The sequence below is a fragment of the Pempheris klunzingeri genome, chromosome 8 (assembly GCF_042242105.1).
Source record: "Pempheris klunzingeri isolate RE-2024b chromosome 8, fPemKlu1.hap1, whole genome shotgun sequence".
In the NCBI taxonomy this organism is placed as follows: domain Eukaryota; kingdom Metazoa; phylum Chordata; class Actinopteri; order Acropomatiformes; family Pempheridae; genus Pempheris; species Pempheris klunzingeri.
In genome coordinates, this window is record NC_092019.1 from 28,346,157 (window position 1) to 28,361,745 (window position 15,589).

Below are 15,589 nucleotides of genomic sequence, written 5' to 3' on the forward strand. Positions count from 1 at the left end.
TACCATTTCTGCAGGTAAGATGCTCAAAAATCATAACCAGAAGGAAATATGAAAATAATATAACATGTATAAGCCTTAGACTGTGACTGTGACATATAGTGATTTGAATGAATGGAGACGAGTGAGTCGTTGTAAGGAGTGCTAACTGAGTACAGCGACGCAGCGCTAAAAATGTTAAAAACGAGATAGAAAACTGTTTTCTAAAGTGAGAAACAAGCAACCGTAGATAGAATCACAGACAGGGATAAGAGTTGTGGCTAGCGAATGAGTTGGAAGGAGTTAAAGCTTTATTTGTGTGAATGAATGAGCGAAGGCAAACGACACAGATGCTAACAATGCTAACAATAATAAAGTCTGCGGGCATTAAAGTTTGACCGCCGGCAGTACACAGTTTCCGGTTGGGTTTTCAGAATAAGAGCGGAAGACACGATTTCAGTATTAGATTTTGTTATTTTTGAGCAACATAGAGCTAGACAGAGACCATAATAAAGACTGGTGAGTTAAAAACAGTCAAGTTAAAGTTAAAACTGTGAAACAGTTCATGGGAGAATAAGGGTAGATTAAAAAGATGTTCATTGAGTATAAATACTTTTGGTGAAAAGGTTGTTTACAGGATGGATTATTACATGATGGCATGATTGTAATTTGAATGTTTTTGACTTGATCAACTTGTAATGTGTGTTCTGAGATATGCCAGTCGCTAATAGAGTGAGACGTCAACAGTACGAGTAACACGGAGCAACACAGACGTTAAGACTGATATGTTTTTGTTACCATTTCTGCAGGAATAAAAATGAATGTGTTAAAAGTGTAACATATGTAATAAGCTGACAACTTAGTGTACAGCTACTGTCAACATCTTTCATAGACAACGTCCTCACCCTACCCTATCATGAGTAGCCATAGAGGTAGTGAGACACTCATTGAGCAGTTGAAATACTCATAAAAGGTCATAGCAAGTGAGGGGATGTAGCTCAGTGGTAGAGCGTGTGCTTTGCATGTACAAGGTCCTGGGTTCAATCCCCAGCATCTCCAACAAGTTAAAGCCCTTACACCACAGTGGTGCCGTGTGTCATTAAATCAAAGTGGTTAGCCATATGTCCGTCCCTCCATCCAGCCATACATCCACTTGTCCAATCCTCATTACAGATCATGACTGAGGCGTTAGGATTTTGTGTTCTCCATTCATCTATCCCACTTTTGGGAATGTAATATGATATGTGTATATGAATGTATATGATATGTAAATGTCATAAACTCTTCAAACTCCTCCCGTCTGGTAGGCGCTACAGATCACTGTACACCCAAACCACCAGACACAGAGACAGTTTCTTCCCGCAGGCCGTCACCCTGATGAACTCGCACTAACCTCAGTCTCAGGATCCACTGTGCAATAGTTCCACACCCCTGCACATTTGCAACTTTTTTACACTGCAATTCTGCAGTACACCTACCTCTATTGTACATACTGTTGTTAAAGAGTTCTATATTGTTTATATATATATTCTTTTCCTATTGTTGTAGTTTATTTCTATTTTTCTCCTCACTGTACATAGAGAGTCAAGTTTCACCGAGTCAAATTCCTTGTTTGCCTGTTCAAACTTGGCCAATAAAGCTGATTCTGATTCTCATTACAGATGATGGCTGAGGCATTATGATTCTCTTTTCTCTGTCTGTCTTCCATCTATCTCATTCTTAGGAATGCAACGGCTGACATTGTCCATGATGTCCTGCAGCTTGCACTGTGTGCGTCCTTCCACCACCATCCCCAGTGAATCCAGATTTGTAGCCAGCCTTATTAACCAGCTTGACCAGCCGCCTGGTGAGTGTGAGCGTGAGTGGTTGTCTGTCTCTATGTATTGGCCCTGTGATTGACTGTTGAGTCCAGGGTTTTACCCCACCTCTCGCCCAATGTGAACTGGGAGCTCTCCCACGACCCTTAAGGATAAGTGCTATAGATGGATGGATGAGTGGGATATGTAAATGTAAAATATTCCAGAGATCAGGCTGTTGGTGTTTGGTGAAATTGGCTGCTTGAGGAAGCCCAGAGGCAGTGATGTTAACACCATAACAACATCTCTCTAAGCAGTTTGAATATAAACTCAACTGTGTAACATTCATGAAGAGAGGAAGAGACTGTTGTGTTACACCATCAGTTTTAGCTTGGTGCACGCAATAAGCTGACAACTTAGTGTACAACTACTCACCCTACCCTATCATGACTAGCCATAGAGGTAGGAAGACACTCATTGAGCAGTTGAAATACTCAAAACAAGAGAGGGAATGTAGTTCAGTGGTAGAGCGTGTGCTTTGCATGTACAAGGTCCTGGGTTCAATCCCCAGGATCTCCAACAAGTTAATGTTTAGCACAAAAAGCCCTTACACCACAGTTGTGCCGTGTGTCATTAAATCAAAATGGTAAGCCATTTGTCTTTATCTGTCTGCCAATCCATATGTCCGTCCCTCCATCCAGCCATCCAGCCATCCAGCCATACATCCATGAGCGTGAGTGGTTGTCTGTGTCTATGTATTGACCCTGTGATTGACTGTTGAGGAGTCCAGGGTTTTACCCCACCTCTTGCCTAATGTCAACTGGGAGCTCTCCCGCGACCCTTAAGGATAAGCGCTATCCAGAGATTGGGCCCTTGGTGCCTGATGAGACTTTTCACAAAAGGTCCTTTGATGTGTCATCACTTTGACAAGTCATGTTCCGGAATGTTGGATAAGCCTTTGATGCAGGCAAGTCTCTGCTCAGAGTGTGACCAGACAACTCAAGTGGGAAAGGAGCAAACATGAAGCAAACAGGTTTTGATGAAAGTCACTGATTCCCAAATACTTTCTACGTTTCAAACGGTAAGCTGATCATTTCAATTGATCCTTTTGTTTATCTGTTCATCTATTGGTCTGTCCACCCGTGTGTCCAATTGTACTGAATGAGGTATCTCAGGAACGCATTCATTTTCATGATTCAAATTCTGCACAAACCTTTCCATTTGGACTGAACAATGGCAGCGGTGGTGGGAGTCATTATGTCTTTGGGTTGTCTGCCAATCCGCATGTCCGTCCCTCCATCCAGCCATACATCCACCTATCCAGTCCTCATTACGGTCTGGTTTGGATCGGCCACCAAACAGGACAGGCACAGACTGCAAAGGACAATCAGGTCTGTGTGGGGAATATATTTGTGAAAATATAGTGTTACTATTCCAACAGTGAAGAATATAGTAGAATAGTATAGTATAATAGTATAATATAGAGTTACTATTTCCAAGTGCCTTATGATGTGTGGAGATCATGTTGTTATTATTCATAGTGCCTTATTTTGTACCGTATTCACAGCTTTGTATTTACAAGGACAGACACATATTGCTTAAATGTATTGCTATAGTGTTGGCCAGCTTCATAATGTTAAAGACAGGATACAAGCACTGACCCCAGGTTCTGAAGGGTTAGACACATGAGAGCATGAGAGAAGTCTGGCAAGAGGGCACACAGCTTACATGCACCACACTAACAACTCCATATAAGGGAGCTCCAAGGACAAGAGATGCTCTCTCTGAATGCCACTATCGTAGAAGTTAGACAAGATAGACACAATAGGGACAGGTTGCACTGAAAGATGATCATGCATGAGACTAGAGTAGGGAGGGTGTTTTTTCCAGGTTGGGCTTTACTGGGTTGGAGGTCGTGATGCCAAGAGGCTGGGACCAGCCTGTGCACCAACAAGGGAGGGCTAAGTCTAAACCATGGTCTCCCCCACCTAGTCAAAACAAATCCCAATTCTATCCACAATATCTGAATGTACAAATTGATGCCTCACACAGAGCCCGGGGCTCACTCTGCTATCTGTTGGCTACAGACTAACAGCTTGCTGACTGTGGTTTTCCAAGAACAGACTGAGTCCATGGACATGCTTATGTTTTATTCTTACAAATATTAAAACACCTTAAATGAGAGAAGTTGCCTGTTTTCTTTTGGAAAAAACCAACACTACATCTGCAGAAAGGATAATTGGGGCCGATTTGCCCTCCATCCAGGACTTGTACCTGTCCAGGTAACATCTCTGCAGGCCCCTCACACTCCGCACATAAAGTCTTCAAACTCCTCCCGTCTGGTAGGCGCTTCACATCACTGTACACCCAAACCACCAGACACAGAGACAGTTCCTTCCCCCAGGCCGTCACCCTGATGAACTCGCACTAGCCTCAGTCTCAGGATCCACTGTGCAATAGTTCCACACCCCTGCACATTTGCAACATTTTTACACTGCAATTCTGCACTACACCTACCTCTATTGTACATACTGTTGTTAAAGAGTCCTATATTGTTTATATTGTCCTGTTCTTTTCCTATTGTTGTAGTTTATTTCTATTTTTCTCCTCACTGTACATAGAGTCAAGTTTCACAGAGTCAAATTCCTTGTTTGCCTGTTCAAACTTGGCCAATAAAGTTGATTCTAATTCTCATTACAGATGATGACTGAGGCATTATGATTCTCTTTTCTCTGTCTGTCTTCCATCTATCCCATTCTTAGGAATGCAACGGCTGACATTGTCCATGATGTCCTGCAGCTTGCACTGTGTGCGTCCCTCCACCACCATCCCCAGTGAATCCAGACTTGTATCCAGCTCTGAGCCAGCCTTATTAACCAGCTTCTCCAGCCGCCTGGTGTTCTCAGCTGGTGAGTGTGAGCGTGAGTGGTTGTCTGTGTCTATGTATTGACCCTGTGATTGACTGTTGAGGAGTCCAGGGTTTTACCCCACCTCTCGCCCAATGTCAACTGGGAACTCTCCCACGACCCTTAAGGATAAGCGCTACCCAGAGATTGGGCCCTTGGTGCCTGATGAGACTTTTCACTAAAGGTCCTTTGATGTGTCATCCCTTTGACAAGTCATGTTCCGGAATGTTGGATAAGCCTTTGATGCAGGCAAGTCTCTGCTCAGAGTGTGCCCAGACAACTCAAGTGGGAAAGGAGCAAACATGAAGCAAACAGGTTTTGATGAAAGTCACTGATTCCCAAATACTTTCTACGTTTCAAACGGTAAGCTGATAATTTCAATTGATCCTTTTGTTTATCTGTTCATCTATTGGTCTGTCCAATTGTACTGAATGAGGTATCTCAGGAACGCATTCATTTTCATGATTCAAATTCTGCACAAACCTTTCCATTTGTACTGAACAATGGCAGCCGTTGTGAGAGTCATTATGTCTTTGGGTTGTCTGCCAATCCGTATGTCCATCCTTCCGTCCAGCCATACATCCACCTATCCAATCCTAATTACAGATACAACTGAGGCATTATGATTGTGTGTTCTCTGTTTGTCTGTCTGACTGTCTGTCTTTCTGTTTGTCTGTCTGACTGTCGTCCGTCCGGGTGTAAACTCGCCTCTCACTCAATGTCAACTGGGATTGGTTCCAGCTCCCCCATGAACCTTAAGGATGAGCACTATAGACGGATGGATGAGTGGGGTATGAAAATGTAAAATATTCCAGGGATTGGGCCCTGGCTGCTTAAACTGGAAGGAGCAGCAGTTTACCCTGAGGCAGTGACCATATCACCATCTCTCTAAACAGTTTCAACACCAACTGAACATCATGACCCTCATGAAGAGAGGAAGAAACTGTTGTGTTAGACAATTGATCTCTTTAGCTTGGTGAACCTAATACACTGACAATTTAGTGAATAATTACTGTCAATTTTCTATCATAATATACAGAACTTACCCTATCCTATCATCAGTATCCATAGAGGTACTAAGGCACTCATTGGCCAGTTGAAATACCACTGAGGTTCTGGGGTCCTGGGTTCAATCCCTAGCATCTCCAACATCTTTAGTCTTTACACCACACTGTAATCCTGCAACAGTATTACATATAGTGGGTTCATATGCGGTAGTCTATATCATAACTTCAGCCATGTGTCCTTCTCTGTGTGCTGACCATATCCTTCATTGCTGTATTCAACATATCTTCTAATGGCTACTTTCAGCAGAATAACAAGCCATGTGACAAAGCTGCTTATGTATATTTAGGGCCCGTGGACCAAGCGGTGCGAGGACCCTATTGAAATGTGAGGAAATGCATCCGAAATTAAAGCTGCAAGCAGAAGGGCCCTCACACCTTTGTTGCATGTCGGGCAATGTCATGCAAATCAAATGATGATTGGCACAAAAGTCTTACTTCCTGTTGTCACTAGGTGGCAAAATGACTGTGGTCGCTAACTGGCATGTAGATATCTTCAGGCCGGGACTCTTATTAATCATGACAAGTTTGGAACAGATTGGATAATGTACACTGAATATACAACAATTTCCTGTTTCATGGTGAACATGGTGTCGCCACGGTGACCGTGTTTGACGAAACCTCAAAAGCTTCATAAGTGAGCATCATCCACGTCTTGGGAATGTTTGGACCAAATTTGAAGTGGCTCTAACTAACCTGCTGAGAGAGAGACGTCTGAGAATAAAACATGCACTTCGTCCCGCCACTATGCACATGTCTTAAGAGCCGGACAGTCACCAAACAGTATAAATGTGGTGAAGATAGGACCTTGCAGAGTGGAGTTACTGCACTTGTAATGCTCACGGCGAAGGAACATTTTCCATCGAAATTCGTCGCGCCGCCAAAGCAACAGCTTTTGGTAAAAACTCACGGTTTTCGGCAGACGGGTTCTGGCTCATGTGCTTGCTGCAAAAATGGCCAGATGTGGCTCCCTGGACATAAAAGAGCACAACAGGCAGGTCCACACACTTCACATTGTTTTTATTTATCCCAAATGAACAGTGCTAACACATATCATTGAATGACTCATTAAAAGTAAAGATATAGAAAGATATAATAAATGAAAAGAAAAAACAGTGAAAAAGAGAAAACCAGTGGAGGAACATTGATAAATAGTTACTCCTACAGGACACAAGGGGGCGCTGTGTCCTCAAAAATGCAAAACACCTGAACCCAACTTCTACCTGCACTGTGGAATGAACTCCCTGAAAAGAACTGATTACATTTTGTTTATGATGAACACATCTACAGAGTTATTGCTAAACTTTCCTGGCTGGTTGTGTCACTACGCTGCCACGTTTTGGAGCCTACAACAAGTCACAGTAAAACATGAACATTTTTTGCCATAATTCTAACAATTTTTTGTATAGACAGTTTTAACTTGACAACATTAACAACCGACAACGACCAAAAAGAGACAATAGAAAAAACTGTCAACTGATGATGGCAACTAGTCTGGCCCTAATTCAGGTTCAGTGTTTGCTTTTTTCAGACCTCCCTCCACACACACACGCTGTGCTGGCTCACAGAAAGAGCAGGTCATCTTCATTTTGGTCAAGGCTTTCTATGGCAGGTTCATCAACTGAGGGAGCTGACTTAAATGAGTAAGCAGCTGATGTGCCAAAAAGCTGCAAAACATTATCAGGCAACTTGTGCTCATAGCAAGCCTCAGCAGACAACTTCAGACCAAATCTGACATCCAGGATGGAGTTAAGGGTCTGAAGTTTGCTTTTTACCACACTCATCTGGCTGAATAATCTCTCGACTTCAGCATTGGAGTGTGGCAAGGACAACACAGACACAGCAGCCATGTCAAGTTCCTGTAACTTGATATCAGCTGCATCCCTGAACTTCCAAATCTCACCCCAGAAGCCCACGCCATTGGTGGACAATCTTGTCTATCTCTGCAGGAGAGTAGCCAAGGAGCTTGGCTAATTTTTTTATTTCTCCCAGGCTCTTATTGTGCTTTAGAGTTTCCTCTACATTGAAAACTGACATGTACTGCAATGTTTCAATGTTGTCCAGCAGTCTCACCCTCAACTCATTAGTGAGGGAGATGGTGGAGGCTACACACCGCTTTCTGACATTGTTCTTCTCCTCAGGCGCAAGGTGGAGCTCAGCTGCCTTTGACTCAAGAAGGTAACCAAGGTACAGTTTGGGACTGATGTATCCATCAATTGGCTCTTTGAGTACATCAGTATTTGCCAGTGGATTCAGCACCCTGCTACTCACAGACTTTATCAGGCTAACCAAGCTGTCAAGGAGCTGCTTCATGTCTCTTTAATGTCTGCCACTAACTTGCTATCTTCCCCGGAGCCTTTCTGTGCTTTTCTCATCTGTCAGGTTCCTGTGGATCCTGGTCCTGGTCCTGCTGCTGTGGTTTCTCTGGTTCCTGTGGATCCTGGTCCTGGTCCTCCTGCTGTTGTTCTCTGGCTTCATGAATCACTGCTGTGGTTAGAATTATGGCAAAAAATGTTCATGTTTTACTGTGACTTGTTGTAGGCTCCAAAACGTGACACAACCATTTTTGCAGCAAGCACATGAGCCAGAGCCCGTCTGCCCTGTGCCACAGCTCTGTGAAGAAATCTGGCAGTTTGAAAAGAAATGACACAGTTAGATTATATCCACATGCAAATGACTTCAGACTGTTTATCCACCACTTTGAGCTATTTCATTATTTGACTATGCCAGCCACTTTTAGTTGCCCATTTCAACCTCTTTGCTTGCTAACTAGTGTTCAGTCTTTAATACCCCTGCCAGGAATGACTGCTTTAAATTGCTGACTTTGAACCGTGTTGTTCCGTAGTGAAAACCGCAAGTTTTCATCAAAAGCTGTTTCATTGGCGGCGCGACGAATTTCGATGGAAAATGTTCCTTCGCCGTGAGCATTACAAGTGCAGTAACTCCACTCTGCAAGGTCCTATCTTCACCACATTTATACTGTTTGACGACTGTCCGGCTCTGAAGACATGTGCATAGTGGCGGGAGGAAGTGCATGTTTTATTCTCAGACGTCTCTCTCTCAGCAGGTTAGTTACAGCCACTTCAAATTTTGTCCAAACATTCCCAAGACGTGGATGATGCTCTTTGAGGTTTTGTCAAACGCTGTCACCGTGGCGACGCCGTGTTCGCCATGAAACAGGAAATTGTTGTATCTTCAGTGTACATTATCCAATCTGTTCCAAACTTGTCATGATTAATAAGAGTCCCGACCTGAAGACATCTACATGCCAGTTAGCTACCACAGTCATTTTGCCACCTTGTGACAACAGGAAGTAAGACTTTTGTGCCAATCATCATTTGATTTGCATGACATTGCCCGACATGCACAAAGGTGCGAGGGCCCTTCAACGCTGCTTGCAGCTTTAATTTCGGATGCATTTCCTCACATTTCAATAGGGTCCTCGCATGGCTTGGTGCCCGGGCCCTAAATATACATAAGCAGCTTTGTCACATGGCTTGTTATTCTGCTGAAAGTAGCCATTAGAAGATATGTTGAATACAGCAATGAAGGATACGGTCAGCACACAGAGAAGGACACATGGCTGAAGTTATGATATAGACTACCGCATATGAACCCACTATATGTAATACTGTTACAGGATTACAGTGTGGTGTAAAGACTCTTATGCTAGTCATACACATGTTGGAGATGCTGGGGATTGAACCCAGGACCCCAGAGGTATTTCAACTGGCCAATGAGTGCCTTAGTACCTCTATGGATACTGATGATAGGATAGGGTAAGTTCTGTATATTATGATAGAAAATTGACAGTAATTATTCACTAAATTGTCAGTGTATTAGGTTCACCAAGCTAAAGAGATCAATTGTCTAACACAACAGTCTCTTCCTCTCTTCATGAAGGTCATGATGTTCAGTTGGTGTTGAAACTGTTTAGAGAGATGGTGATATGGTCACTGCCTCAGGGTAAACTGCTGCTCCTTCCTCGAGCAACCAGTTTAAGCAGCCACCCGGGGCCCAATCCCTGGAATATTTTACATTTTCATACCCCACTCATCCATCTATCTATAGTGCTCATCCTTAAGGTTCATGGGGGAGCTGGAACCAATCCCAGTTGACATTGAGTGAGAGGCGAGTTTACACCCGGACGGACAACTGTCAGACACACAAACAGGAAGACAGACAGACAGACAAACAGAAGACATACAATCATAATGCCTCAGTTGTATCTGTAATTAGGATTGGATAGGTGGATGTATGGCTGGATGGAGGGACGGACATGCGGATTGGCAGACAATCCAAAAACATAATGACTCTCACAACGGCTGCCATTGTTCAGTCCAACTGGAAAGGTTTGTGCAGAATTTGAATCATGAAAATGAATGCGTTCCTGAGATACCTCATTCAGTACAATTGGACACACGGGTGGACAGACCAATAGATGAACAGATAAACAAAAGGATAGATTGAAATGATCAGCTTACCGTTTGAAACGTAGAAAGTATTTGGGAATCAGTGACTTTCATCAAAACCTGTTTGCTTCATGTTTGCTCCTTTCCCACTTGAGTTGTCTGGTCACACTCTGAGCAGAGACTTGCCTGCATCAAAGGCTTATCCAACATTCCGGAACATGACTTGTCAAAGTGATGACACATCAAAGGACCTTTTGTGAAAAGTCTCATCAGGCACCAAGGGCCCAATCTCTGGATAGCGCTTATCCTTAAGGGTCGCAGGAGAGCTCCCAGTTGACATTAGGCAAGAGGTGGGGTAAAACCCTGGACTCCTCAACAGTCAATCACAGGGTCAATACATAGACACAGACAACCACTCATGCTCACACTCACCAGCTGAGAACACCAGGCGGCTGGAGAAGCTGGTTAATAAGGCTGGCTCAGAGCTGGATACAAGTCTGGATTCACTGGGGATGGTGGTGGAGGGACCCACACAGTGCAAGCTGCAAGACATCATGGACAATGTCAGCCGTTGTATTCCTAAGAATGGGATAGATGGAAGACAGACAGAGAAAAGAGAATCATAATGCCTCAGTCATCATCTGTAATGAGAATTAGAATCAACTTTATTGGCCAAGTTTGAACAGGCAAACAAGGAATTTGACTCTGTGAAACTTGACTCTATGTACAGTGAGGAGAAAAATAGAAATAAACTACAACAATAGGAAAAGAACAGGACAATATAAACAATATAGAACTCTTTAACAACAGTATGTACAATAGAGGTAGGTGTAGTGCAGAATTGCTGCTAAATTCAGATAAAACTGAAGTTATTTTGCTTGGCCCCAGACACCTCAGAGACAGCTTTTCTACTACCATAACTGCTCTGGACGGCATTAATCTTGCCTCCAGCTCCACTGTGAGGAATCTGGGAGTCTTATTTGATCAGGATTTGTCCTTTAACTCCCACATTAAACAGATTTCTAGAACTGCCTTTTTCCATCTACGTAATATTGCCAAAATCAGGCCCATCATATCCACTGATGATGCAGAAAAATTGGTCCATGCATTTGTCACTTCTAGGTTGGACTATTGTAACTCATTATTATCAGGCTGCCCCAATAAGTCGTTAAAGACTCTCCAGCTGGTCCAGAATGCTGCTGCTCGTGTTCTGACGAGAACTAAAAGAAGAGACCACATTTCTCCTGTACTGGCTTCTCTTCATTGGCTTTCAGTAAAATCTAGAATAGAGTTTAAAATCCTTCTCCTCACTTACAAGGCTCTTAAGGGTCAGGCCCCATCATATCTTAAAGAGCTTATAGTACCGTACTACCCCACTAGAGCACTGCGCTCCCAGACTGCAGGTCTACTGGTGGTTCCCAAAGTCTCCAAAAGTAGTTCAGGAGGCAGAGCCTTCAGCTATCAGGCTCCTCTCCTGTGGAACCTCCTTCCAGTTTGGGTTCGGGGGGCAGACACCCTCTCTACATTTAAGAGTAGACTAAAAACCTTCCTTTTTGACAAAGCATATATTTAAGGACTGGCTCAGGCCTTAGACCAGCCCCTAGTTATGCTGCTATAGGCTTAGACTGCTGGGGGACTCCTATGGTGCACTGGGATCCTCTCTATTCTCTATCCTCCTCTTCCTCTCCATCATTATGTCTCATGTCAGTCAAATGTCTGCCTCTAACTTGCTATCTTCCCCGGAGCGTTTCTGTGCTTTCTCATCTCTCAGGTTCCTGTGGTTCCTGTGGGTCCTGGTCCCGGTCCCGCTGATGTGGTTCTCTGGTTCCTGTGGATCCTGGTCCTGGTTCTGCTGATGTGATTCCCTTGTTCCTATGGATCCTGGTCCTGGCCCCGCTTATGTGGTTCTCCATCAGCCAATGGATGTGCGTCTGTCCAAGGCTACAGCCTGTCCGTCCTTGGGAGCTGGATCTCTCCTTCACTGTGGTGCTCCCGGAGGTTTCTCTTTTCCCACTGGGTTTTTTGAGTTTTTCCTTCCCGAAGAAGGAGGGTCATAAAGGGCAGGCAATGCCTCGGACTGATCCACCGGACTGATCCATTGGCCTCATCGACTGCTGGACTCTTTATTAGATTGTTTGTTCGCTTACACTTGTTTATTTCAGTGAACTTTGTAAAGCACTATGAGACACTCTGTTGTGATATTGGGCTATACAAAATATTGAATTGAATTGAATTGAATTGAATTGAATTGAATTGCAGTGCAAAAATGTTGCAAATGTGCAGGGGTGTGGAACTATTGCACAGTGGATCCTGAGACTCTGAGGCTAGTGCGAGTTCATCAGGGTGACGGCCTGGGGGAAGAAACTGTCTCTGTGTCTGGTGGTTTGGGTGTACAGTGATCTGTAGCGCCTACCAGACGGGAGGAGTTTGAAGAGTTTATGTGCGGAGTGTGAGGGGTCTGCAGAGATGTTACCTGCCCTCCTCCTGACCCTGGACAGGTACAAGTCCTGGATGGAGGGCAGATAGGCCCCAATTATCCTCTCTGCAGATGTAGTGTTGGTTTTTTCCAAAAGAAAACAGGCAACTTCTCTCATTTAAGGTGTTTTAATATTTGTAAGAATAAAACATAAGCATGGCCATGGACTCGTCAGCAAGCTGTTAGTCTGTAGCCAACAGATAGCAGAGTGAGCCCCGGGCTCTGTGTGAGGCATCAATTTGTACATTCAGATATTGTGGATAGAATTGGGATTTGTTTTGACTAGGTGGGGGAGACCATGGTTTAGACTTAGCCCTCCCTTGTTGGTGCACAGGCTGGTCCCAGCCTCTTGGCATCACGACCCCCAACCCAGTAAAGCCCAACCTGGAAAAAATACCCTCCCTACTCTAGTCTCATGCATGATCATCTTTCAGTGCAACCTGTCCCTATTGTGTCTATCTTGTCTAACTTCTACGATAGTGGCATTCAGAGAGAGCATCTCTTGTCCTTGGAGCTCCCTTATATGGAGTTGTTAGTGTGGTGCATGTAAGCTGTGTGCCCTCTTGCCAGACTTCTCTCATGCTCTCATGTGTCTAACCCTTCAGAACCTGGGGTCAGTGCTTGTAGCCTGTCTTTAACATTATGAAGCTGGCCAACTCTATAGCAATACATTTAAGCAATATGTGTCTGTCCCTGTAAATACAAAGCCGTGAATAAGGTACAAAATAAGGCACTATGAATAATAACAACATGATCTCCACACATCATAAGGCACTTGGAAATAGTAACTCTATGTTATACTATTCTACTATATTTTTCACTTGTTAGGAAATAGAAAATGTGCAGACACGTTTATGTTAATACATTTTTATGTTAATACATTTATGCTTTATTATCATGAACTTTTAGCCTGATGCAGGACTGTGTGATAGTTGCTGTGACCTTTACACAGACCAAAGAGATGTGTGTTGGTGTAGGATGTATCAGACTGTGCTTGCATTCTTGAGATAAAGAAGAGTTCTAGAAGGCCTTGAACAGTGAGAAGTCAGCGTACCTGCGCTTCCCACCAACCGCCCCTGCAAGGAGGAGAGGGAACAGGGTGCGGCGGAGGACTGCTGAGGAGGAACTTTGCATATACATGTTGCATATATGCTTGAAAGACACTGAGACTGCTCAGTGCAGATGTAGATCTTTGCCTGTACTCCTTGCTTGCTGCAAGTAAAACTTTGAACTGAGATCTCTGTCTCTGAGAGTTTATCTTGTGTGTTGGGAAATTAATGGTACGAACTAACAGCGAAAATACAGTTTTTGTTGTTAGGTTCTTATATTGGCAGCTCAAGAACTCAACGGAGGTTTTCAGTCTGGTCTCACAAGCAGTTTATTCTGGTCACAGGTCACAGGTAAAGTACTCGCAGCACTGGGCTCATGACGGACCCCGAGGGGCCGGTCAGAGGAGCCCCCTCTCGTGTGTGTATCCCTCTGGTGTGTCCTGTCCCGTCTCTGTCCCGTCTCTGTCCTTTCTCTGTTTCGTCTCCAAACATCTCATGTTTAAATGCTTGTTGGATATCATAAAGTACGTAACCATTTCTGATTAACTGTTTAGGTTCGTGCGTCACAGATAGCACGTTCCTGTAGTGATGTTATGGTAATCTAACAGTTGGATGTTGGTTGCAAGGTGTGTATCTATAATCAAACTTCAGAATATGTTTTGCACAACAAAAGCACTACAATCAAGGTCTGTCTGGTACATTCTGTCTATCTGCTTCACAAAACAATACAGGAGAAGCCACGTCTGTGGAGGTCAGATTGACATATTCTGTTCACTCTCATGAGGAGAGAGTAACTTTATTTGAGAAGGCCTGAAACATTCTATGGTCATATTAAATTCTAATTCAACATTGTCTTATAGAAATAATTTCCTGACATAATTGGTCCTTCGAGCCGGATGTGCAATATCTGGACGCCTGAGGAGGCCCTGGAAGCCTGAGAGGACAAAATCCGTGCACGGTCAGACTACGGTCTGCATTGGTCATCCTTTTCTGGGACCACGATAGCTGACAGGACTTCGTTGGTGAGTACAGAGACGCATAAAGACACAGCACATGCGCAAGATAGGTTGAAATTCCTAGAAGGGTTTGAGTCCCATAAAATAGTTTGTGAGTCCGGCAGACGCAGTGACGTCGGGACAGGAATGCGCTGATTAGGAGAATTTTAGGAGAATTTACCTGAATTGTGTTGATTCCTAACAGGTACTCCAACCTCTCAACCACTTAAAATACCCAATCTCGTTATAGAGACGGTGTAGGTTCAAGTTGGACAGGGGAATTAACCTCCTAATATGTGATTTGTGTTCTAAGAATACAACAAAGGCCTGCACACATACATACATTTGTGAGTAAATGTGAGAGTGAATGTGGTAATTCCTTGAGGTTTGAAGCCACAATAGGTGGTATCGGAATTACAGTTTGTTGTTTTATCTTGTGTTGACTTCTATACTGGTGAGGAGAGGGCTGATGATTGTTGCCTGAGGTTGGTTTCAATCCGTAAAATTGATCTCGCACCGTGTCTGTGGTGTAGAAGGCCAGATCAATAACCTCCTCTTCTCTCGTGCCAGTGAACTCAACATGAGACAGCTGTAATGGGGAACTCAAACGGGAAAAATAAGAAACCAGAGTCAAAGAAATCCAAATTGAAACGCAAACAGGATCATGACCATAACCGTATGGAAAGTGAATACGGTGCGCAAGCCTGTAAATATTATAAATCATGGATAAAAGATCCTAACGCTCCATTCGATGGAACATTGGATAAACCTAAATGCAATGCGCTCCTCGTTAAATTGAAAGATAAACATAAGAAGAAAGGTGGTGCTCATCCTGAAGTTCAGTGTGCCATGATGTGGGCTTCCACTGCTTCTATGGATGTTAAAAAGAGAACAGATGCACAACAACAGAAGAAA

General features: G+C 43.7%; 2 non-coding genes across 2 annotated transcripts; both read left to right on the forward strand.

Annotated features, from left to right (window-relative positions):
* The first annotated feature begins 963 nt into the window (after positions 1–963).
* trnaa-ugc (transfer RNA alanine (anticodon UGC)) lies at positions 964–1,035 on the forward strand. Its single transcript has one exon. It is a non-coding gene; the product is annotated as a tRNA-Ala (tRNA).
* Positions 1,036–2,279: 1,244 nt separating this feature from the next.
* trnaa-ugc (transfer RNA alanine (anticodon UGC)) lies at positions 2,280–2,351 on the forward strand. The gene has a single exon. It is a non-coding gene; the product is annotated as a tRNA-Ala (tRNA).
* Positions 2,352–15,589: the final 13,238 nt, after the last annotated feature.